The sequence below is a fragment of the Solanum dulcamara genome, chromosome 10, assembly GCF_947179165.1.
Source record: "Solanum dulcamara chromosome 10, daSolDulc1.2, whole genome shotgun sequence".
Taxonomy (NCBI): Eukaryota; Viridiplantae; Streptophyta; class Magnoliopsida; order Solanales; family Solanaceae; genus Solanum; species Solanum dulcamara.
The window spans coordinates 52,939,963-52,965,208 of record NC_077246.1 but is presented as its reverse complement, the minus strand read 5'-3'; positions in this window follow the sequence as shown (position 1 = coordinate 52,965,208).

The following is a 25,246-nucleotide window of genomic DNA, read 5'->3' as shown; positions in this document are numbered from 1 at the left end:
AAAAAGGGTTGATTCTTAATTAAATGGACTAGTAAAATGACTATTGCGAACGCGAGGACTAGATTCATGATTCCAATGGCTAGCCTGACCATTATTTGCGATCACGAGGACCAGGTTCGCAAATGCAAAGGCCTGCCGGACCATTTCTCACGATCGTGAAGACCAGGTTTGCCAACATGAATAACAATCCATGATGCACCATGAAGGGATGCATCAGCTGAGTTTGGAGTTGGAAAAATACTCCGACGGGATGCTTCAGATTTATTCTAAATCTCGTGCGCACAAACAGACTATGCTACCCAATCAAATTTGACATTCTAGACTCAACGACGCACTCAAAGTTTCTATTCGAGGCCATCTTGACATAAAGTGGGTCCCACACTCATGCACCATATTAAACCAAAATCCCTAAATTTGTTTGGAATGAGACTAGAAGCCTTAGGACACGAAAAAAAGGTCGTTCTAGACTAAACTTGACATTCTATGGCCAACTGCACAGACAAAATTTCAATCCAAATGCGTTTTCCAAGAACTTTGACCAAAATCAACCTTAGGAAAAATTTTAAAGACTAAAATGCCAAATGGCCTCAAACTCGCATTGATTGCCTCGATACTCATGCTAACCATGATACTAGCCTAATTTAGCCATTTCAGAGCTGATGAAATTGTCAAAATTTCATTCTGAGGTTATTTTCCTAGATTTTTGATTGAATTCAATCGTTTAAACTCCAAAAGCTCCAAAATAGGGAAATGGACATAAAACTCACATGAACGACCATGCGACTGAGCTGTCATTGCCAACAAATCATAAATGACTTAGGATCTTAATGAAAAAAGCTATAAGGGATGAAAAGATTGGAAAAATTCAAAAATAACCTTGAGGGTCATTACAACTAACAACAGCCCCAATGCTGAGCATCTAAAACTATATTATCAAATAATATAGGTAAGAAAGTACGCGGTCAGTACTTTGAATGTAATGCGTATGTAGAATAATCATGATAAACATAACAACTGAATATGCTAAACTGTAAAGACATGCTGATGTATTGACCAAGTAAATAATATTAAATTAGATAAAGTTATACTGAAGTAACCGAATACTTGGTCATACAACAACTCAAAACTGAACTGCAAGAGATACTAAAATTGACATATAAACATGTGAGCTACTACATGGAGTTTGATGTATAATACCTATCAAAAGGGCTCAATATTCTTTGCCAAGGTATAAAGAATGATCTGCATTAGTATGGATCCACTAAGGTAATGTATGCAATAGACTAAGGAGTCAGCCTCAATTAATAGGAGTCTTTATAGTCCTATGTTAGCAGATACTTCTAGAACTTAGGGATTGCTACTAGTACCACATGCCTCAACTAACGGGTGAGCCTTCATCCCTTGGTCCACTCGGTTCTAAGTAAAATTTCCAATTGAAATATGTAATTAAACTGAAGACAGTAATAATCTGATAATACTGAATCATGTTGATAACTAATAATATTTTGGTAGTTCATGAATCATGATAAGATTGATAAACTACTGATAATATTTGAGAGACACTTTATCTGAAAGTATCTTAAATCATAAAATCAGGTAATCTGAAACATGCATCTAAAAGACATAATTATGAGTCATGAAAATATTTATTCTCTCAGGGTTCATGAAAATACCATTTAAATATAGTATTATAAGTACAAACACGCAAGCTAAGACTATTCATGAAGTAGAACTGAATTACTTAGAAAATACATGCTAACCATGAAAACTTAGGTCTTGTAGAAATCATAAACAAAAAAGTTGAGGGTTCTTTGGGATTCAATGGGAAAAAGACACCCACATACCTAGAGTGAAGACATTAGTTGAATTCTTGGACTAAAGCTTGAGGATGAATAACCCTAGATCTTTTCTTGAGAGGAAACTTGAGAGAGAAGAAATCTAATTTTTTGGGTATTATGCTTGAGAAGGAGAGTAGTCATTAAGAATCCCTTAATTCCAGTTCGTAGATTAATCTACAACCCCTAAAATGTGTCAATAAGAATTAGAGAATTTTTGAGTTTCTAAACTTGTTAAATTAATCCAATCTATGATCCATAAATGGGTTTACGACTCATAGACTTAGCCCTTCCTGTTAAGTTGAAAGTACAAGTCTCTGAAGTTGATCAGGACTTAAGTCTATCACCCATAAAAGGGTTTATGAGTCATAAACCTAACTCATAAATCTCAAACTATTTTTCCCTATTTCTGAAGTTGGTCTACAAGCCTCATGTACAACTCATGGTTTAAACTAAGGTCCATAGATGATGCTCATAAAACCCAATGTTCTGCAGACTTCAGTTCTTTTTCTAACATTTTAAGGTTTAATCTGGACTTGGGAATTTCGAGGTGTTATAATAACTCCCCTTAGGGAGCATTCATCCTTGAATGGAGTCTAACAAGGCTGAAAAGAATAGGGAGAGATCTGTAATCCCAAGATTGAAAGCTAAACATTGAAAAGCTTATGGAGAGATTGAGTCCAAACTAAGAAATGAAGATTGGATTGATTTTATTAACATGTATAAATACTGAGACATGAGAAGAACTGAAGGACATGAAACTGAATAGAGCACTATAGAGGAATTATTAGATCATTCTAGGACTGATCTGGAAGGAAAGAGGTGGGGGTACTTGACCATCATAGTTGCTTCTTCTTCCCGAATAGCTCTGTCAACTAACTGATTCCTCCAAAGGGCTTTTCTAAATCAACTTACTTGTTTCTCAACTTACAGACCTGACAATCAAGAATCTCAACTAGGACCTCTATATAAGAGAGACTTTTCTTTACACCAACACTATGTAAAGGTGCAATATAAGTGTAAGACCCCGCAAGTTGAGAAGTCGAACGAAAGAGAATTCAAGAAAAATGGGACAATCCCTAAGTCTAAGAGTGGGTGTATAACTCATAGGGACTTTTATGAGTATTCTAGATGATTCGTGGAAGTGAGTGAAAGGTTGAAAAAACTGATAAGTGAAGTGTATGGGTCTACTAGCCATTTGATAACTCATGAAGGAGTCGATGAATAGTAAAACTCAGTCGTAGTGCAGTGTCTGAACTTTAACAACTATTGAGTCTCAGGACCTCTTCTATGACTCAACAGGACAAGTCATAAAGAGGATTACAACTCATGAAGATGACCATTTCTATGACTCAACAGGACGAGTCTTAGCGAGGATTACGACTCGTGAAGATGAGCCATAGAGGACGTTCAGAGAGATAGAATTCCAGAGTTATTCAGGAACTGCAAGACGAGTCATCCCTACGACTCATCAACATATTTACAACTCATAGAAGGGAAGTCATGGATTCTTCCGACCAAGTTTAATGAGGGGTAGTTTGGTCATTTTCTCTTTATCTTATTAATTTATGTGGATGTTTTTAGGACTAGATTCCTAATGTTAAACCATCCTAAATACTCTTAGAACCCTTTTCAATTCCTCATTAAATCTCAAAAAACTTTAAGACTTCTCTCCCAAGGTTCCATTAAGAGATCATCTCCTTCATCAAGGTTTTTGGCTAGGGTTTATGTAAAAACAAGTCTTCTTCTCTCAATTCCAAGGTCAATTCACATGTTAGGTGGGGATTTATCGATGGGCCCTTCCACCCACTATGTCCCAAGGTTCCTTTAAAAGTATTCTTATGATTTTCAATTCAAAAGCCCCAATTTCAATGATAATGCATTGGGTTCTCTTATTCATGATGAATTATATGACATTTGATTAAATTATTTATCTAATTGATGGTACTTTCATGAATTATGTATGGGTTGATACAAGTAGTGTGAACATGCATGTTTTCAATCCAATGTCATGATTTTCAATCAAATCGACTATGTATATAAGTTTCTACCTTAATTTCACGTAAAAGCTATGTTTACGGATTTTAATTATGATTAAGATATGAGTTTCAAGCAAGTTATGAAAGAGAGGACTTAGGATCCTTAATTGGTGATCTAGGAACCTAATGACATAAATTATGCAAGTATAATTTATGATGTTGAAGGTTTTTACTCACATTGCAATTATGATATGAAATGAGTTACTCCATGACTTTTGAAACCTATGAATAAGTATATGAATATATGCTAAATATGATTACTATGTTATGTATTCCGTGGTATTTGACTTAGAATCAAATGAGGCTTGAGGTGGGAACTAGACCTATGGGGTCCTTATATAAAGTCCCTTGTCTCATAACTATGTGCCGCCATAGGATTTGTCTTTATGGCCTAGCTAGTGGATCCACATATATAACATGTTCATGACCCTCTTAGCGGGGTAGAGTCTACCTTGGTAAGTATATTCCCCTTTCTTCCATTGTATAGGGAGACATCGGGATTTCATATTATAACTCGCATGGTCTTATTGTCGGTTATGGTTCTATCCCACATATGTATACTGTCTTTATGTTCTTTTATGATCTCAACTATGTCTCTTAATGATTTGATCATTATGGTTTTCACATTAATTTACCTATCCTCCTTTATCATGTATGTTATTTTATAATTGAATCCTATGATTTATAGTGCACGGCAGGCCCACATACTTAGTACATTCAAATATACCAAAAAATAATTGTTGCCTACATTGTCTCATAATGTACGAGTCGAGGATCACATTCCTTCCACAAGTGGCTAGTTGAGTTGCTACCCTAGGAGGATTGTTGAGTCCTCCTCTATTGAGGGCGATTTATGAGTTTGTTCCATTTTAAAGACTTCTGTTATATTCATGTTGAGGGTGAGCTGGGGACATGTCTTAGCCCCTTCCCTTCTTGATTAGTAGAGGCAATTTGCTGGACAAATTAGGTTGAGTCTAGGTTGTTGTAGTCCCATACTTTTATGATTCATGTTTTGAGACTCTTTCCTATGTTATTTCTGCTTATTTTACCTTATTTATGCTTACGATACATCAAGAGGCTTGGTTGAAGACCTTCATAGTTTCGATCACCGTGTCATATCTAAAACCTAGTATAGGTCATGACATGAAGTCGGAACACCAATGTACTTCTTCAAGAAGGACACATGAAACACTAGATGTACTGATTCTAGCTATGTGGGTAAATCAAATTCATAGGCCACATTGCCAAAATACCTCATTATTCCATAGGGGTTAACATATCAAGGAACCTCTTTCATAGGTGAAATTTTTAGATATACCCAATCATATTATGACTATATATTTGTCTACGTTGATGATATTTTAGTTTTGTCTGATAGCCTTGAAGAACACCTGATACACCTAAATAAGTTTACTAACTTATGCTTAGAAAATAGATTAGCACTTTCTAAAAAGAAAGAAAGCTTATTAAAAAATAAGATATAATTTTTAGGAATGATAATTGATGGAAACGATATAAAATTACAAAGCCATATCATCGAAAAGATATCTGTTTTCCTAGATAAATTAGTTAATAAAAAGCAAGTACAAAGTTTTTTAGGAATACTTAACTATGCTTCAGATTACATTCAGAATTTGGATGAACTAAAAAAGTCATTTCAAGAATTATTAAAAAGGATAATAGCTTTGAATTTAATAAAGTCTTAATGAAAAAAGTAAAAGATATTAAAATTATTTGTAAAAACTTACCAAAATTACAATTATCAAAAGATAGTGATGATTTAATTTTAGAAACAGACGCTTCAGAACACTGTTGGAGCGGTGTACTAAAAAAGTTAGATTATGACTCTAATAAATATAAGATTGGAGAAAGTATATATCGATATTGCTCTGGAACTTTTTCAGATACCCAAACAAAATACCATATTAATGAAAAAGAATTATTAGTTATAGTAAAGAGTTGTCAAAAGTTTTATTACTTTTGCTACCTAAAAGATTTACCCTCAAAACAGATAATACCCAGGTAAAAAACCTTTGTTCACAACAATCTTCCGTCTAAACCGGAATATAAACGATTTATCAGATGGCAAATGCTTTTATCTGAATAATCTTTTGATATTGAAATTATTCGCTCTAATAACATTATCATCTTGTTTAACAAGTAAAATAAAGCCTCCTGAGAAGGAATGTGTTATGTCTAAAATTAACATAATTTTTTGCATTTTTCTTTACCGTCATGGGTATCCTTTAAATGTTTTCTAAACTTCCATAGATAGTTATTATCTATTTTTATATCTGAAAAAGAGGGATGCTTTTTTATTTTATATCTATGTCATTAAAATTTTCATCACATCTTAAAGAATTAGTTATTTTATCAAATTTATCTTCACTATTTTCTTGTCTAATATTAATATCTAATGAGGGCATGGACATGTTTTGAGTAATATCTACCTCTACGTATTTAATATCTATCATGGCTCTGATACTAACGTGGAGAGAGAGTCCAGAAAATCACTGGTTCAATAAGTCAAGTATCCGAGTAGGTATATTTTTATATCTAATAACATTATCATCTTTATTAACAAGTAAAATAAAGCCTCCTGGGGAGGAATATGTTATGTCTAAAATTAACATAATATTTTGAATTAAAGTAATTTTCCAGAGTAACAGGATATTATAACAGCATAATATCTTAACTTGAATAAAAAGATAAGGGTCCAACACGTTTCCATACATGTGTTGTTTTGACCAAAATTACACCAGGTATCCGTCGAGATTTTTACCGAATATTGCAATCCCAACCTGAAAATAGGTAACTTCTCTGACGTTTCTTCAGTATAACTCAGCACAACCTTAGTTTGTTTTCTACTCTAAGGCGTAAGGGTGATATAGAATGGGAGACTATTCTTTTTATAAAAGAAAAGTAATTATAATAGAAATAATAAAACCTTGCTCCAGAAAATACTCACAAACTCTTTAGTTATTATTTTTCATATCTGGTAATTGGGGATATTTTATAAAAAGAGAGGCTTCAAGAGTCGATCGATGCCCTTTCGTTTACAAACTTTCTCCTTTTATAGACGAAGGAGACGGACATCAACTGACGGACTTCAAAATTACATTTTACATGTCTAATAGTACTTGACAATGACATTATACCTAAATATAAAAATGACTTTTCTACAAAATGACAAAATGTCATCCTTATCTTCTATGCACACTTATCTTCTTAAACATTATTACAGAATGACAAAAGGTTAGATATTTGTCGTTATCATCTCCTTTGTCTTTTCTTCTATCCTTGATTTCTTGCGTATCTTCTTGCCTTGTCTATCTTTATCTTCTTCCATTTGTCAAAGTAGACAAGATAGTAGGACCACTTATCATTATGACAAAAGGGTCTCTATCTTACCAAATGAATCTTATCTTCTACATCTTGATCCTTATCTCTTTTCCCACGCGTCCAAACTTTATTCGGATGATGTGGACATTGCATCTTCTATCATTTTTTCCTTTCTTGTGGAACAACAGTCATAAGTACCCTTCATATGTTGCCTGAGCTAGCATAATCTTTTTTGAGCCTGAGGGCTTGATTTCAAAAAAAACAAATTCTATCATATTGTATTTTGTCTGTAAATATCGGGCAGCAGCTGGTGGAGTATTCCTTGCTAGTGCTATCATAACTGAGGAGTATATTTTTTCTCCTCCTAGGTCCTGAAACCCTTTTTAGAACAACTATCTATTCCTTGTAGAATTATTCTGAATCCTATGGCTCTTCGATAATGAATATCATTTTCAGTGAATTTATTAAATTCTTTAGTAGTTTTATCATTTTGAGAAATATAAAAATTGATTGATTTTCCCAACTGGATTAAATGATAAGATGGATATCTTTCTTCTTTAAAATAATCTGGTCCTGGTGAGAAGAATTTATGAACCAGTGTTTCTTTTAGGGTGATAGTGGAATTGTTTAGGTAATAATCACGAACACCATTTTTTATCCATCTAGGGAGTCTATCAATTTCAGTAAAATCAGGAATAGTTAGGTATATCGAATTGATTGCTCCAAAATCATACCAATATCTAATATCTTGAGGAGAGAAATCTTGTAGGTAATTAATTCGAGGATAAATTTCTCCAAAATCAACATATCTTGTAGGTGTATTTTTGAGAGAAAATAAATCTCTCATTATCATTTCTTGTCCTTCAACCTGTGTTTGTAGTGCATTTAATCTTTCTTCAATGGATCCAATCGATATTCCTTTTGAAGGCTTTTGAGACCTAAAAGACATTTGTAATATTTATCATTAGTAGCAGTAGTATTATCAGATTTTTTAATTTTGATCAGGTCGTTGATCATATCGTAATTATCTTCATATTGTCCGACTTTGGACGTTATCTTTGCATATAATCTAATTAATTTATCAGCAATCTTGGGGTCACAGTCGAAATTGGCAATTTTAATAATATTTGAGATGGTAGTCTGAATATCGTCAAAGCATTTATTGATATCTTCCAGATGTATTTTCATTTATTGCTTAATATCGTTGTCCATCTCTTGTGAGGAAATCTGCTGTAAGATTTTTATTAGAGTGAATAATTTTAATATCAAAAAAATATTCAGACAAAAGCATTTGTCATCTGATAAATCATTTATATTCTGATTTAGATGGAAGATTGTTGTGAAAAAAGGCTTTTACCTGGGTATTATCTGCTCTGAGGGTAAATCTTTTAGGTAGCAAAAAGTAATAAAACTTTTGACAACTCTTTATTATAGCTAATAATTCTTTTTCATTAATATGGTATCTTGTTTGGGTATCTGAAAAAGTTCTAGAGCAATATCTACATAGACTTTTTCCAATCTTATTTTTATTAGAGTCATAATCTAACTTTTTAGTACACCGCTCCAATAGTGTTCTGAAGCGTCTGTTTCTAAAATTAAATCATAACTATCTTTTGATAATTGTAATTTTGGTAAGTTTTTACAAATAATTTTAATATCTTTTACTTTTTTCATTAAGACTTCAATAAATTCAAAGCTCTTTTCTTTTTTTAATAATTCTTGAAATGACTTTCTTAGTTCAGCCAAATTCTGAATATAATCCGTAACATAGTTAAGTATTCCTAAAAAGCTTTGTACTTGCTTTTTATCGACTAATTTATCTGGGAAAACAGATATCTTTTCGACGATATGTCTTTATAATTTTATACCGTTTCCGTCAATTATCATTCCTAAAAATTATATCTCATTTTTTAATAAACTTGCTTTCTTTTTAAAAAGTGCTAATACATTTTCTAAGCATAAGTTAGTAAACTTATTTAGGTTTATCAGGTGTTCTTCAAGGCTATCAGACAAAACTAAAACATCATCAATGTAGAAAATATATAGTCATAATCTTTAAAGATATTATCCATTTTTCTTTAAAATATTTGTGGGACATTTTTTAATCCAAATGGCATGACTAACCATTCATACTGCTCTTGCGAGGTGGAAAATGCAGTATAATGAATACTATCTTTATCCATTTTTATTTGCAAAAATCTACTTTTACAATCAAACTTAAAAAATATTTTTTTGTTAGTAGTTCTATTAATTAGGCTTTCTTTATGTGGTAGGAAATATCCATCAAATATAGTATTATCATTTAATATTTTATAATTAATAACCATCCTTATTTTATTTCGTACTATCTCTGCATGGTTTCTAACCAATTAGATACAACCCCAATGACCAAGAAGAATTCCAAAGACAGAATAAGGAATTATTAAGTCTTAAATTAATAACACCTAGTAACTCCCCTCATAGCTCACCAGCCTTTATGGTTAGAAATCATGTAGAGATAGTAATAATAATAATAGTAGTAATAGTAATAATAGTAGTAATAGTAGTAATAATAGTAGTAGTAGTAATTAGTAATAGTAGTAATAATAGTAATAGTAGTAATAATAATAATAGTAGTAATAATAGTAATAGTAGTAGTAATAATAATAATAGTAGTATCAATAATAATAGTAATAATAGTAATAATAGTAATACTAGTAATAATAATAATAATAGTACTAATAATAATAATAATAGTAATAGTAGTCATAATAGTAATAATAGTAATAGTAATAATAATAATAACAATAGTAATAATAGTATTAGTAATAATAATAGTGACAGTAGTAATAATAATAATAGTATTAATAATAGTAATAATAGTAACAATAATAATAGTAGTAATAATAGTAGTAATAATAATAATAGTAGTAGTAGTAGTAGTAGTAGTAGTAATAATAATAATAATAACTATAATAATAATAACAATAATAATAATAATAACAACAATAATAATAATAATAATAAAATCAACAACAACAACAACAACAACAACAACAACAACAACAATAACAACAACAACAATAATAATAATAGTAATAATAGTAATAATAATAATAGTAATAATAATAGTAGTAGTAATAGTAATAATAATAGTAATAATAGTAATAGTAATAATAATAGTAGTAATAATAGTAGTAATAATAATAGTAGTAATAGTAATAATAGTAGTAATAGTAGTAATAATAATAGTAATAGTAATACTAATAGTAGTAATACTAATAGTAATAGTAATAATAATAGTAATAATAATAATAATAATAATAATAATAATAATAATAATAATAATAATAATAATAGTAATAATAATAATAATAGTAATTGTAGTAGTAATAATAGTAATAATACTGAAGCATAGCAATGGAAAACTGGCCGATACCTGTGATTACTGCATCGAAGGCTTCTGTCTTAGATCTACCAAGTATAGTATAACATAACATAAAGTCACCACTGGTATGAGAACCACCACGAGCACTACCTCGAGCTCTACCTTCGCACCCCTTGTGCCATCTCTAACACTGTACGAAGCACATCGAACAGTTGGAGCTGGTGCAACACAAACCGCTTGTGACCTGGGCTGAATAGTAGAAGAAACACATTTGGGGAAATCCTTTGCCTTATTCCCAAACTCATCACAGACAAATAAACCTTGAAGACATGAACCCAGAAGAGGATAACCAAAATTGTCAGCACGTACTCCCAAACCCGAAGTACCACTATGACCAGTCTTACCAGGCCTGGATACACCTACACCATTTGTACTCTGAATCGCCACTTGCACTGGCCTACCGTGATAACCCTAGGCGCCTAGACTTGAATATTCTCTACCTCAAGATGAATGGCCACTAAACTAGCCCTGATTATAGAACCTCTAAGTGCCACTTTATCTAGCATGTCAGATACTCTCAATCATCCTAGTGTGGTCAATAATACTATGAAATGAGCCACCCAAGAACACAAGAGTGATTGTGGCCTCCGGAAGATAACTGATGAATCCCTTAACTAACTTACGGATCTACTCAAACTCTATAGGGATACTCGACATAGCATAAATAGAAAACTCATGAAAATGAGCCTTGTACTCAAATAGTAATAGACAACCCTGCTCCAATATATCAAACTCATCTCTGTGTTGATTGCGAACGATATACAACACAAATCTCTCATCGAACATCTCATTTACCTGCTCACAACCTATCATAGGAGAATGGGTAGGTCTTATAGTAAGAACAAATCTCCACCACTCCCTGGCCACTCCTACAAACTGGAATAAAGTGTAAGCCACTCAATATACTTCTAAAATACCTAAGTTGAACAACTTGTCCTGCACTCACTAAAGAAATCATAGGCCTTCTCCCTAGGTATAACATTATATCTGGAAAGTGCCAATCTAACAAACCTCTCAAAACTCTTCTGCTCATACACTGACATGGTTGCACTAGCAGAAACTAGTGGATCTACAAATCTCGGATGCTCAATAGAGGGCACTAAAGAAGAACTGGGAGTCTGAAATCCCATACTAGGCCCTAAACAAGCGGTGTGCCACCAACTATAATAGGAGATCCTGAAGTTCTTAAGAGAACATTAGGAGTAGGGGCACCACCCAATCTACTAATAACCAAACAATCAACTCCTGAAGCATCGAGGTGCTATCGAGAATCGAAGGAGGCTAGGCTAGTCTCGGCTCCTCAAGATCATCCTCATGCTCATATATAGGTGTTGACACCTAATTTTGGCCCTCCACAACGCAAATTAGCTATCGAGTTTCTTTGAATTTTGAACATTTTTGAAATAATTAGCTTTTATAAAAACAAAGATATTTTCATTTTATTCTTAACTATTTTTATTTTTTTTATAAATTTTAGTATAATATACATATTTCTATATAACTATATCTTTGATTACTATTTATGTAGTTATTCGAAAATCATCTTTGAATAGATTTTATATTTTAACTAAATACAATGATAGTTATGTTAGTTTAATTATAGTTTGTATTTTTAAAATTTTTATTTTTTTCTAAAAAAAAAATAAAAAAAATACAAGTCTCCCACATCGAAAATCCTTGAGGAATTTGGGATTTTTGGAGCCTATATAAAGGTTCATATTTTCATTAAGAAAGGGGAGAAGTGAGAGGTGTTTTAGCCACCCCAAAGTTAGAAATTTTCTTAACTTGGCTAGAATTTTTGGACTCTTGTCCCCAGCCTAAAAGTTGTGAAAATTTCTAGCTTTCAATCTATATTTTTCTTTAAGGAAAATAGGAGATTGAAGTCAAAATTTAGGCTAAGAACAGTGTTCTTATAAGATCGAACCCACGAAGGTTCGAGTCTAAATTTTTAATCTTGTTTTTTGTAGATTGGAGTTCCATCAAGCTCTTGGATGGTGGTGAAGTTGTCTTCCGCTCATCGGCTTCAATCTCGCAGCTCGGAAAGAGGTAAAATCTTTTCTCACCTTTATTTTATTTAATTATTTCATGTTTTATGTTTAGTTGATTCATAGTCTTATTTTTTTAGTTAGTATATATTAAGAATAATTAGATTAATAATATAAATTTGTTATAGTTAGCATGTGTTAGGATTAATTAGCTAGCAAATGTTAGGATTAATTCATGAAAACACTTAGTTTTATTCATTATTTTTTCAAGTAGTTTTTCTTGACAATATAGATTTTCATGTTTTTAATTTCTTCTTTTAACATGATTTAGATAATAAAAATATGCTTAAAGTTGTTATTTAATTAGAAATTTCATGGCCTAATTGATTTAATTCTTTCTTTAAAATTAAGTTAGTTAGCATGTTATTAGTCACTTCTAGGATGCCCATCAATTTGATACCTTAACATATCATGATATATATTCCTTTGTTTAGTTTGAAATGAGTAGATGCTACTGTAATTTTATTTTGGTGCATGTGATACAATTCAAGTTCATCTTTGGATTCCATCCTTGCATATCGTTGAGTTTTGAGTCTCCCATCATCTTGCTCAAATTGTTGAAAAGTTGATACATGGAAAAAAGGTAGTATTCATGATTTAAATATTGATATTAGGCTGTATACACGGAATATATGTGCCAAAATAATATTGTATACATTGCATACAGTGTATATACAGTCTTATATACAGTAATATACAACATATACAGAGAACAAACATGTGGCATACGGTGTGTATATAGTTTTATATACAGAAATAATATTGTATACACTATATATAGTGTATATACAGTCCGATATATAGTGTATATACAACTGCAATATACTGTGGAATTGTGCTTAAGGCCCAAAATGCAGAAGGCCCAACAACATAGTCCAGGCATACTGAAACTAAGTATCGGGCCATATTTTCATGTGTTATTTATTGTATTTATATTGATTCGGGTTGTAATGATTTATTTACTTATGTTATTTATGCTTGCTTAGATATTAATTTTAATTTGTTTTAACTTAATTAGATTCTCCTAAAGATAAACCAATTCATGTTAATATTACGCTTTAAATGATTTTCTACCTTTACTTAGTCGTTTGGTAAACTTTTATTTTTTTTATATACATGTATATTATTTTTAATGTTTAAGTTTGATCATTTTTTCTAAAAAATAATTTTAAAGTCTTTGTTTTCTTTCAAATTAATATTTTCAAAAGTTAGTTAAATAATTTTTCAAATCGTCGGATAACCGCGCGTTAGCGGACACTTTGAATGCTTAACACCTTCTGAAAGTGGAAATAAGAACCTCGTACCTTTTTCTCTGGATTTTTAAGACTTAAATCTGTTAAGGTCTTTTAAATTAAGTTTTCTTAATTTCTTTAAAAAATTAAGTGGCGACTCTTCTTTTACTAAAATTGATTTTTTCTCTAAAAAGTTGAAATTGATTTTAAACCATCTTTTTCCGATATAACAGAAATGACGACTCCGCTGGGGATTTAATTAGGTTCTAAACATTAGATTTGTTTGATTTATTTGACTAACTATTTGGGATTATAGTAATTAGTAATTTATTTTCTTTATTTGCATTCTATGTGTTTAAATTCCGAATATTAAATTGTCGTTTCATGCATAACATGTTTTCCGCCACTTGGCCTTTTATTTTCTTACTTAAATAACGGTTATGCAGGTCGCAACCGTTGAATCCAAAATGTTCCTAGGGGGTACCCTGGCGAAATGAGTTGGCCACTAAATGGTCAACGGTCTCTAACTTCCCCCAGCCTGAGTTGTTCGCTTGGGTCATCGGTACGCTTCAAAATATAGCCCACTCTTAGTCAACCTAGCGTAGAGCGAAGCCAAATCCTTGATTTAGCGCATTGGCCTAAGATGACCCAATACCTAAGGCGTATTAGGCCCATTAGAAAGACTACCTTGAGTCCAAAATGGCCCTCGGCCTAAATGGACGATTATACCTATGTGTTTATATTTGAAGGTTGTATACGCTATTTGACAAATCATTGTCCATCAGGGTTGGAAGTTTATTTTAGTTCCTTAGTCTAGTCAAAGAAGGATCTTCACAAGCTGCTACTTCATCCAAGAGGCGTTGGCATTCGGAGATGTCAAGAAGTCAAGAATGAAAGATTTTCCACGAAGCCCTAGTTTAGGATTGTACCCTTGTGCGGGACCGATTATTTGTATCCAATTTTTTTATTATGTAACCCCATTCAGTTTATTCATAAAACTTGTATAAGTATGTTTTTTTGGGGCAATGGAATGATTCAAATAACGTTATACATCCTTCAAATCGTTAGGTCTACCCTTGACACAAAAGGGTCACATATCTGTTTAGGACACGCAATAACTATTTATCTATTACATGTTATAACTGTTTGAATGAATGTGTTACTTTATTTGAAGACACTCTATCCCACTATATATATATATATATATATATTCTTTCTAAATCCCCCAAAGCACAAATATCAAGTCACTATCGAAAGTGTAACCAAATGTTCCTAGAGTCTTTAGTTTCACTACAAAATTCGAATTTCACTCTCAAGTCCTAAATCTTATTCTCTCTTCTCAAAAATTGTTGATTTGTTAGCTCAAGTCGGAAAGGTCTCGAGCTAGTCAAACTATGTAGGACCTGAATTCTCCTTTGTGAGATACGTAGGTAGCCTTTCAAGGCTCGGCCCTATCTTTAAAGTTTTTAGTTTCTCCTCATTCTTTCAAAGAAATTGAGAACTTTTTCTATATATAAGAAGAATAAGGGTACAAAAGTTGAAGCGCAAGAAATCTATGATTCAACACAAGTCAACATTTCTCACACATCAATCGTAAAATTAAAATGGATCAATTTCTATCCATTTAGTCTTTCTTCACCCATGAATTAGTTTGTCTTCAAACAAAGCAATATTTATATGTTTAGTTCTTTATGTGATATTTTGCACTAATTATTATAAGCACGGACTAATACTTTGGCTTTTGAGTTATTCTTCTTTTCAAGGAGAGACTGATTTGTGTCGAAAAGAAAACTTGCTTACTTCTCAAACATCGAGGGTTCAACAAAGTTGTTTCTTTCTTTTTTGTAGAGGTTGTTATCAAAGGACATCATGCGATAAATGAAAGGATCTCAATTTTGAGGTCAACACCCTCTCCCTAACTAAGAAGTTTTCTTTGTACACAGAAGAGACGACATTATTTTAAGAGAGGGGATCATGAGACAAAGAGTTCATGGGAAATAACAATGACCTTAAATTTCACAAGACACCAATACACATCCTGAAAGATAAATCGAGGGAGTCTTTGACTATGAAATCTTACTCCTATATCTTGTTACTTACTTTTTTATAATGGCACCGCTTTCACACTTTTCTCATATCTTTGAAGGAAAATTGTCCCCGACAATAGTCGGAGATGGTTATAACAATGTATGATTCTCGTGAATAGTTGGAAGAATTCAAGTCATAAGAGACAATCCCCAAAAAGAGCACAATAACAAGTGATTCCTGCAGGAATTTGGAAGAACACACCAATGTATAATCTCTGAGGAATATTTAAAAAATAATACAACGATAGGTGTCCTCACCGATGATTGACAGGACACAAAACGTATTGGTGCAAATAGGCAAAAGACACTCCCCAACTGAAGATATCAACTAGCACTGGACTTAAGTGACGTCACTCTAAGTTTGTCTAAATCTTTAAATTATTTTATATATCATATCTGCAAGAACTACGCGCACCTAATTCTCATCTCGATGAGATACGTAGGCAGCCCTTCTTGGGTTCGGTATTTCCTTTTAAAAAAAACAATTAAAAATAAATAAATAAATAAAATAATAAATTATGTACATATTTTAAGAGTCATATCTTCTTGATTGGGACGAATACAGTTAGGAGCATGCGAAATATTTGGTATGATAAAAATGATTGGCTTTATGGTAAACCATAGCTTTTGTTGGTATCTTTTATTTGTACTTTTGTGATGCTTGAAAATTCTCTTGCGGACATTCAAGGTAAGAATAAAACCAACCTCATGGCTTCATGTGCATTGTGTGGTGAGCTTTAGATTAAAATTCAATTACATCGCACTGTTGATCTAGAACTTGGCCTGATATGTTTGTTGAGGCAAAATCCTGAGTTATGTTTGGTTTGAGAAAGGATTGTAGGCCTTTTTGACCCAATTGTGCCTTTCAAAGCCTACCAAATAACATTAATATCTAGTTTTCCCACTTTGAGCCTAAAACCTTTTCTTTGGACAACCACATGTTAGCCTTTTCCCTTCTGAGTGATTACATGCACTATTCCTCTCCTTGCCCCAACCTCCTTGAGCACACCAAAGACGTGCAAATTATAGAAGAAGATCCAACTTTGAAATTACCAAAGGCAAAAGACGTAAAGTCTCCAAAGTCAAGAAAGCAAAGGCGACTTTCTCAAAAAAACACTCCTACAAGGTCGATGTAAGACAAAAAGGAAACTACTCCAACAAAAGAGGAGAAACCTCAAAAAGAAGAAGTGAAAAGAGAAAAGCTCTAACAAATAAGAACTCAAAGAAGTCAAGACAAAAGAAAGAGGTGAAAAGAGGAAAAAATCTATCAAATAAGGACTCGAAGAAGTCGATACAAAAGAAAGAGGATCAGACATCAATGACGTATCAATCGTCAAAAGCACATATTTAGTGTGACACTCAAGGAGGAATTAAGTCACTTTTATCCTAAATAAATATCCTACCTATTCCCAAACCCACATTACAACCCAATGACAAGCCCTACATGATCTCATTCCAAATATTCTCACATTAGTGGAGACTTACATGCAAGCCAAGCATATGGTATCACAATTGCATGCGTTGAACTTTCTTGAGAGTGTGAGTGCACTTTGCAAAATGTCCTCAAATCAAACACTTCAGATATGTGCAAAATATGACTTTCTTTATGGTGAGGACACTTGAAACATGAGAATTGGTATAATCCTAAACTTTGTTTGAAGCAGAATGAAAAAATCTTATCGACACTTAAGTATGTTTGAGGTACTACTTGAAGCTATATGAATTACCTCGAAGTCAATCTCAGTTATAAGAAAGGAAATGAGAAATATTTCTATGCAATCCTAATTGTTGGTACCAATTGTAGTCAAAATTTGACTATCTCTTTACATTCTCTAAAAAAAGAAAAAGAAATTGCATTTGTCCTTTGAAATTGGATTGTTTGCTCTAAATAATGTGACATTAGGCTAATCACATCAGGGTGAGATGCCTATTTTACTTCATTGGATCGTCCATATCAAACGGGTGGTATATCTTGTGCTTTTAAGCTGTAAATATTGCAAGTAATACAGTTCTTCATATCATTATGCTCATAATGCACATGTGTCTACTGATTATCTTGTCTCAGATTTTGCAGTACTCATCATCCACAGGATTAGAACTATATTTGACCTGATTTCTGCACCAATAGGATATATAAGCGCCACAATGGCTCGGTCATGTTCCTCATAAGATTTTCATTTTTCCCTTACAATAAAAACTGGGATAGAATTTTTGAGAAAATCTCAAAAATTCATAAGAAGATACTATCTCCAGCAAGTCAAGATTGGAGATCATGTTAATATATGCAACTGGGATAGATCTCAAAAATTCCACAAGAATGTCAAAATCCTTTTTCAGCAGCTCGACATTTGTCAAGAGATCTAACTGGGATAAATTTTTTGAGGAAGATCTCAAAAATTTCTTCAAGAATTGTCAGAAGTTCAAAGTCAACTTCAAGTGATCTCCAACATTGCTAGAATGGGGCAAACACAAATTCAAGATGCGAGCCACCAAGGCCTCGTATAAACTTCTATCAAAGACATGAGTCCCAACGAACACAAATTATTCAAAAAAATTTTTTTTAAAAAATAACATGTCAAATCATCCAAGAGGATGACATTTGCATTTTCATTTGCCAAGAGGGCCATTGCATTTTTATTTGCTAAGAGGGCCATTGCATTTTCGTTTGCCAAGAGGACCATTGCAATTTCATTTGCTAAGAGGGCCATTGCATTTTCATTTGCTAAGAGGGCCATTGCATTTTCATTTGCTAAGAGGGCCATTGCATTTTCATTTGCCAAGAGGGTCATTGCATTTTCATTTGCTAAGAGGGCCATTGCATTTTCATTTGCCAAGAGGGTCATTGCATTTTCATTTGCCAAGAGGGCCATTGCATATTCATTTGCCAAGAGAGCCATTGTATTTTTATTTGCCAAGAGGGCCATTGCATTTTCATTTGTCAAGAGGGCCATTGCATTTTCATTTGCCAAGAGGGCCATTGCATTTTTATTTGCCAAGAGGGCCATTGCATTTTCATTTGCCAAAAGGGCCATTGCATATTCATTTGCCAAGAGGGCCATTGCATTTTCATTTGCCAAGAGGGACATTGCATTTTCATTTGCCAAGAGGGACATTGCATTTTCATTTGCAAAGAGGGCCATTGCATTTTCATTTGCCAAGAGGGCCATTGCATTTTCATTTGCCAAGAGGGCAATTGCATTTTCATTTGCCAAGAGGGCCATTACATATTCATTTGCCAAGAGGGACATTGCATATTTATTTGCCAAGAGGGCCACTGCATAATTATTTGCCAAGAGAGCCATTGCATTTTCATTTGTCAAGAGGGCCATTACATTTTCATTTGCCAAGAGGACTATTGCATTTTCATTGCCAAGAGGGTCATTGCATATTCATTTGCCAAGAGGGCCATTGCATATTTATTGCCAAGAGGGTCATTGCATATTTATTTGCCAAGAGGGCCATTGCATATTTATTTGCCGAGAAGGCCATTATATATCGATTTTATCGAAGAGAGACATCATCATTTTCCAGCGTTATAAACGCCTGAAGGGCATACATAAGACGCATCAAATATCAGAGAAAATTTAAAGTGCAACTTGCCAATTTTCATTCGTCCTACAAATGGACATGCATCATATCCTACCGATGGATCAATTTTCATTCTTCCTACCAATGGACATGCATCATATCCTACCAATGGATTTTCATTCGTCCTATCGATGGACATGCATTTATATCCTACCAATGGATTTTCATTTGCCTTATCGATGGACACGCATTTACATCCTACCAATGAATTTTCATTCGTCCTATCGATGAACATGCATCATATCCTGCTGATGGATCATCTTTATTTGTCCTATTGATGGACACACATTTATATCCTACCAATGGATCTTTATTCATCCTACCGATAGACAGACAAATTATTTTGCCAAAATATCCTACTGGCGGATCACCTTTATTCGTCCTACAATGGACATGCATCATATCCTGCCGATTGATCATCTTCATTCGTCCTATCGATGGACACACAACATTTATATCCTACCAATGAATCTTTATTTGTCGTGCCGATGGACAGACAAATATCTTTCCATGTATTTTATTAATGGATCACCATCCTACCGATATAGCAGCATTATCCTACCAATGGATCAATGGAGATTTTCAATATCTAAAGAGGATGAAAGAAAGTGTGAACGACATCAAAGAGGATGCAGCACAACGTGAAATCTTTTCTTAGCAGCGAACTAGGACACAGTCCGAAGAGGAATATCAAACTCATAGGACACGAACTGAGAAACGACTTCCACCACAGTAAATCACATTCCTATCAAAAGATGTATAGTTATTTCGGGGTCCAACTATAATTTTAAAATCTGTACCAACCACTTTTTAGAAAGATGAAGATGGAGTCGGTCAAAATGGAATTTGTCAATTTTCTTCGTCCATGATCTCTTTTATCGATCCTATCCAAAAAAAGAGACAACTGTTGACACCCAATTTTGACCCTCCACAACGCAAATTAGCTATCGAGTTTTTTTGAATTTTGAACATTTTTGAAATAATTAGCTTTTATAAAAACAAAGATATTTTCATTTTATTCTTAACTTTTTTTATTTTTTGTATAAATTTTAATATAATATACATATTTCTATATAACTATATCGTTGATTACTATTTATGTAGTTATTCGAAAATCATCTTTGAATAGATTTTATATTTTAACTAAATACAATGATGGTTATGTTAGTTTAATTATAGTTTCTATTTTTAAAATTTTTAGTTTTTTCTAAGAAAAAAAAACTCCAAGTCTCCCACATCGAAAATCCTTGAGGAATTTGGGATTTTTGGAGCCTATATAAAGATTCATATTTTCATTAAGAAAGGGGAGAAGTGAGAGGTTTTTTAGCCACCCCAAACTTAGAAATTTTCTTAACTTGGCTAGAATTTTTGGACTCTTGTCTCCAGCCTAAAAATTATGAAAATTTCTAGCTTTCAATATATATTTTTCTTTAAGGAAAATAGGAGATTTAAGTCAAAATTTAGGCTAAGAACAGTGTTCTTATAACGTCGAATCCACGAAGGTTCGAATCTAAATTTTTAATCTTTTTTTTTGTAGATTCGAGTTCCATCAAGCTCTTGGATGGTGGTGAAGTTGTCTTCTGCTCATCGTCATCAATCTCGCGGCTCGGAAAGAGGTAAAATCTTTTCTCACCTTTATTTTATTTAATTATTTCATGTTTTATATTTAGTTGATTCATAGTCTTATTTTTTTAGTTAGTATGTATTAAGAATAATTAGATTAATGATATAAATTTGTTATAGTTAGCATGTGTTAGGATTAATTAGCTAGCATATATTAGGATTAATTCATGAACGCACTTAGTTTTATTCATTATTTTTTCAAGTAGTTTTTCTTGACAATATAGATTTTCATATTTTTAATTTCTTCTTTTAACATGATTTAGATAATAAAAATATGCTTAAAGTTGTTATTTAATTAGAAATTTCATAGCCTAATTGATTTAATTTTTTCTTTAAAATTAAGTTAGTTAGCATGTTATTAGTCACTGTAAACAACAAAATTTCGAGCCGAGAAAAATAAATAATCAAGACCGGAAAATTGGAGTAACAAAGTGTAATATTTGATTTCAAAATGTAATGCGGTTTACAATCTCTATGATAATCCTCTGATTCTTCAAATAATATGAAACACGTTGAGCTTGAATTTGATTTTGATTTAGAGTCAAGGGCTTGAATAGCTTGATCTTGAATCTTCGTCTTCGAATTTGGATTTGAATTATTCGTCACGAATACTTGTATGGTTATGACGAACAGTAAAGATGAACAAGTAACTTGATCTTGATCTTCTTCTTCGTTCTTGATCTTGAACTTGAATTTGATTGCTTGAACTTTGTACCTTTGTAGAAAATTTGCGGTCTTTGATCCACGAGCTCTCTTCTTGCTTCTTGTTCTTCCAAAAACCTGCCTTTCAGAATAATGAGGACCCCTATTTATAGTTGTAGGGAGTGGTATGAGGGTGTGATTTGATTGGTTGGTTTGAACTGACCAATCAGATTTCTTTGTTGAAGAGTTTTAATTTGATTGGTCAGAACATGTCACATAGACACGTGGCATTGTTCTAGTGGCATCATTAGTTTGACTTAGATTGCCACATAACTTTGACATGTGGCATGATTTTAGTGGCTTATCTGATTTGACTTGGATTGCCACCTAACTTTGACATGTGGCATGATTTTAGTGGCTTATTTAATTTGACTTGGATTGCCACCTAACTTTGGCACATGGCATAATTCTAGTGGCTTATTTAATTTGACTTGGATTGCCACTTAACTTTGACATGTGGCATGAAAATGGGCCTCTAGGATGAGATGATATTGGGCTTAACAAAGTGGAGTCATCTTTATAGCCCAAATCAATGGATTAAATCCACATTTATTGGGCTTAAATAATTGACCCAATTTTATTAATCCAAAATATTTATTTGGACTAATATATCTTGAATTTAATATAAATTGAACCATTCTACAAATTTATATTTAATAAATTGTAAATGATTACAAATGCCCCCTGCTTCAAGTCTTGTCGAGATATTTTATCTTTTGAAGACTAGGCTTGAAGTATTACTTGTAGGATAATGACATGCCATGTATTTTGAGATATACCGTGAATTCATACTATATTGATGCACCTCTTCATCATTGTTGTAGTAGGAATGTAGCAAATTAGTTATATCCAATGAGGATTAGGAAAGAGAAGAAAAAAATGATTTTTTTTCACGTTTTTGTTTTGCACTTTTTTTAGGGTGTTTACTTGTCATGCAAGATTCCACCACTAATTGGAATCCGCTTAGGAGTCAATTTTGTAGAAGCCTAATTCAAGTTTGAATCTAGTTATAATAGATGCTAATAAACCTCTATAAATAGATGTCTGACCTTCATTGTTTTGCAGCAATGTGGCTTGACGATCAGCGTCGTGGTACTTTCTTCTTTCTTTTCTTTGATTTTCAACAGCCTTTTCCTCATCTTGACATGTCTGTCGTAGAAAATTTATTTCTTATTGTAGATACGTAGGAATCATGAACGGTGTGATTTTCTAGAAACTAGACTTCTCGATTTACAACATATCCAAAATTGAGAATTTAATACTTTCATGACCGTTCTAGATAATTTTTTTTTTAAAGTTAGCTCTAGATTTTGCCATGCTGGAGGTTTCAGATTTGAGTGATTTTATTAAAACTTTTGTATCTTCATGTAGGAATTTCAAAATCACAAGCCGCTTAATTATTTTGAATTTAGACACAAAGTTATACAACATATCCAAAATTTAGATTTAAACTCCTTCAATATCGTTCTAGATAATTTATTTATTTATTTATTCACATTTTTTTTTGCAAATGCCTACCCTTTATTCTGTCTTCCAAATCCAATTAGAATTCTGAAAGGACACACTTCTTTTAGAATATGGATAGCCCAAATTTTCACAATTTCACATCCAATTAGGATTTGGAGAGAATAAATTTATATCATTTTACTAGAGTTCTACCAAAAAGTAATTACAATTTTTTTGGAAGAAGGACTCTCTCACCATCACTATTTGTCTATAAATAGACTCTCTCCTTCTATTTATTTTCATCATTGGTATTGACAGTTTTGATACTCCTTTTTGCATATCCTCTTGAGTTCATCAACATTTGAGGTACATTTTTTTTAATATATATATATATATATATTTTTTATTATTTTCTTTTTTCAAATGAAAATATTACTTCATATGCAATAAACTTTTATTCTATTGGTCCAAGTCAAAGACTTTACACCGTCTGAAACAAAGACTTTACATAATTTGTGGCAAGAAAAAGGCAATCCATAGTCCGAGCTAAAGACTTTACACCGTCTAAGGCAAAGACTTTACATGATTTATGGCAAAGACTTTACACCGTCTGAGTCAGAGACATTCCATAGTCCAAGCTAAAAACTTTACACCATCTGAGGCAAAGACTTTACATGATTTGTGGCAAAGAAAAGGCATTCCATAGTCTGAGCTAAAGACTTTACACCGTCTAAGGCAAAGACTTTACACCGTCTGAGTCAGAGGCATTCCATAGTCCGAGCTAAAGACTTTACACTGTCTAAGGCAAAGACTTTACATGATTTATGGCAAAGACTTTACACCCTCTGAGTCAGAGGCATTCCATTGTCCAAGCTAAAGACTTTACACCGTCTGAGGCAAAGATTTTACATGATTTGTGGCAAAGAAAAGGCATTCCATAGTCCGAGCTAAAGACTTTACACCATCTAAGGCAAAGACTTTACATGATTTGTGGCAAAGACTTTACACCGTCCAAGTCAGAGGCATTCCATAGTCTGAGCTAAAGACTTTACACCGTCTAAGGCAAGGACTTTACATGATTTGTGGCAAAGACTTTACACTGTCTGAGTCAGAAGCATTCCATAGTCCGAGCTAAAGACTTTACACCGTCTAAGGCAAAGACTTTACATGATTTGTAGAAAAGACTTTACACCGTCTGAGTCAGAGGCATTCCATAGTCTAAGCTAAAGACTTTACACCGTCTAAGGCAAAGACTTTACATGATTTGTGGCAAAGACTTTACACCGTCTGAGTCAGAGGCATTTCATAGTCCAAGCTAAAGACTTTACACCGTCTGAGGCAAAGACTTCACATGATTTATGGAAAAGAAAAGGCAATTCATAGTCTGAGCTAAAGACTTTACACCGTCTAAGGCAAAGACTTTACATGATTTGTGGCAAAGACTTTACACCGTCTGAGTCAGAGGCATTCCATAGTCCAAGCTAAAGACTTTACACCGTCTAAGGCAAAGACTTTACATGATTTGTGGCAAAGACTTTACACCTTCTGAGTCAGAGATATTCCATAGTCCAAGCTAAAGACTTTACACCATCTGAGGCAAAGACTTTACATGATTTGTGGCAAAGAAAAGGCATTCCATAGTCTGAGCTAAAGACTTTACACCGTCTAAGGCAAAGACTTTACATGATTTGTGGTAAAGACTTTACACCGTCTGAGTCAGAGGCATTTCATAGTCCAAGCTAAAGACTTTACACCGTCTAAGGAAAAAACTTGACATGATTTATGGCAAAGACTTTACACCCTCTGAGTCAGAGGCATTCCATTGTCCAAGCTAAAGACTTTACACCGTCTGAGGCAAAGACTTTACATGATTTGTGGCA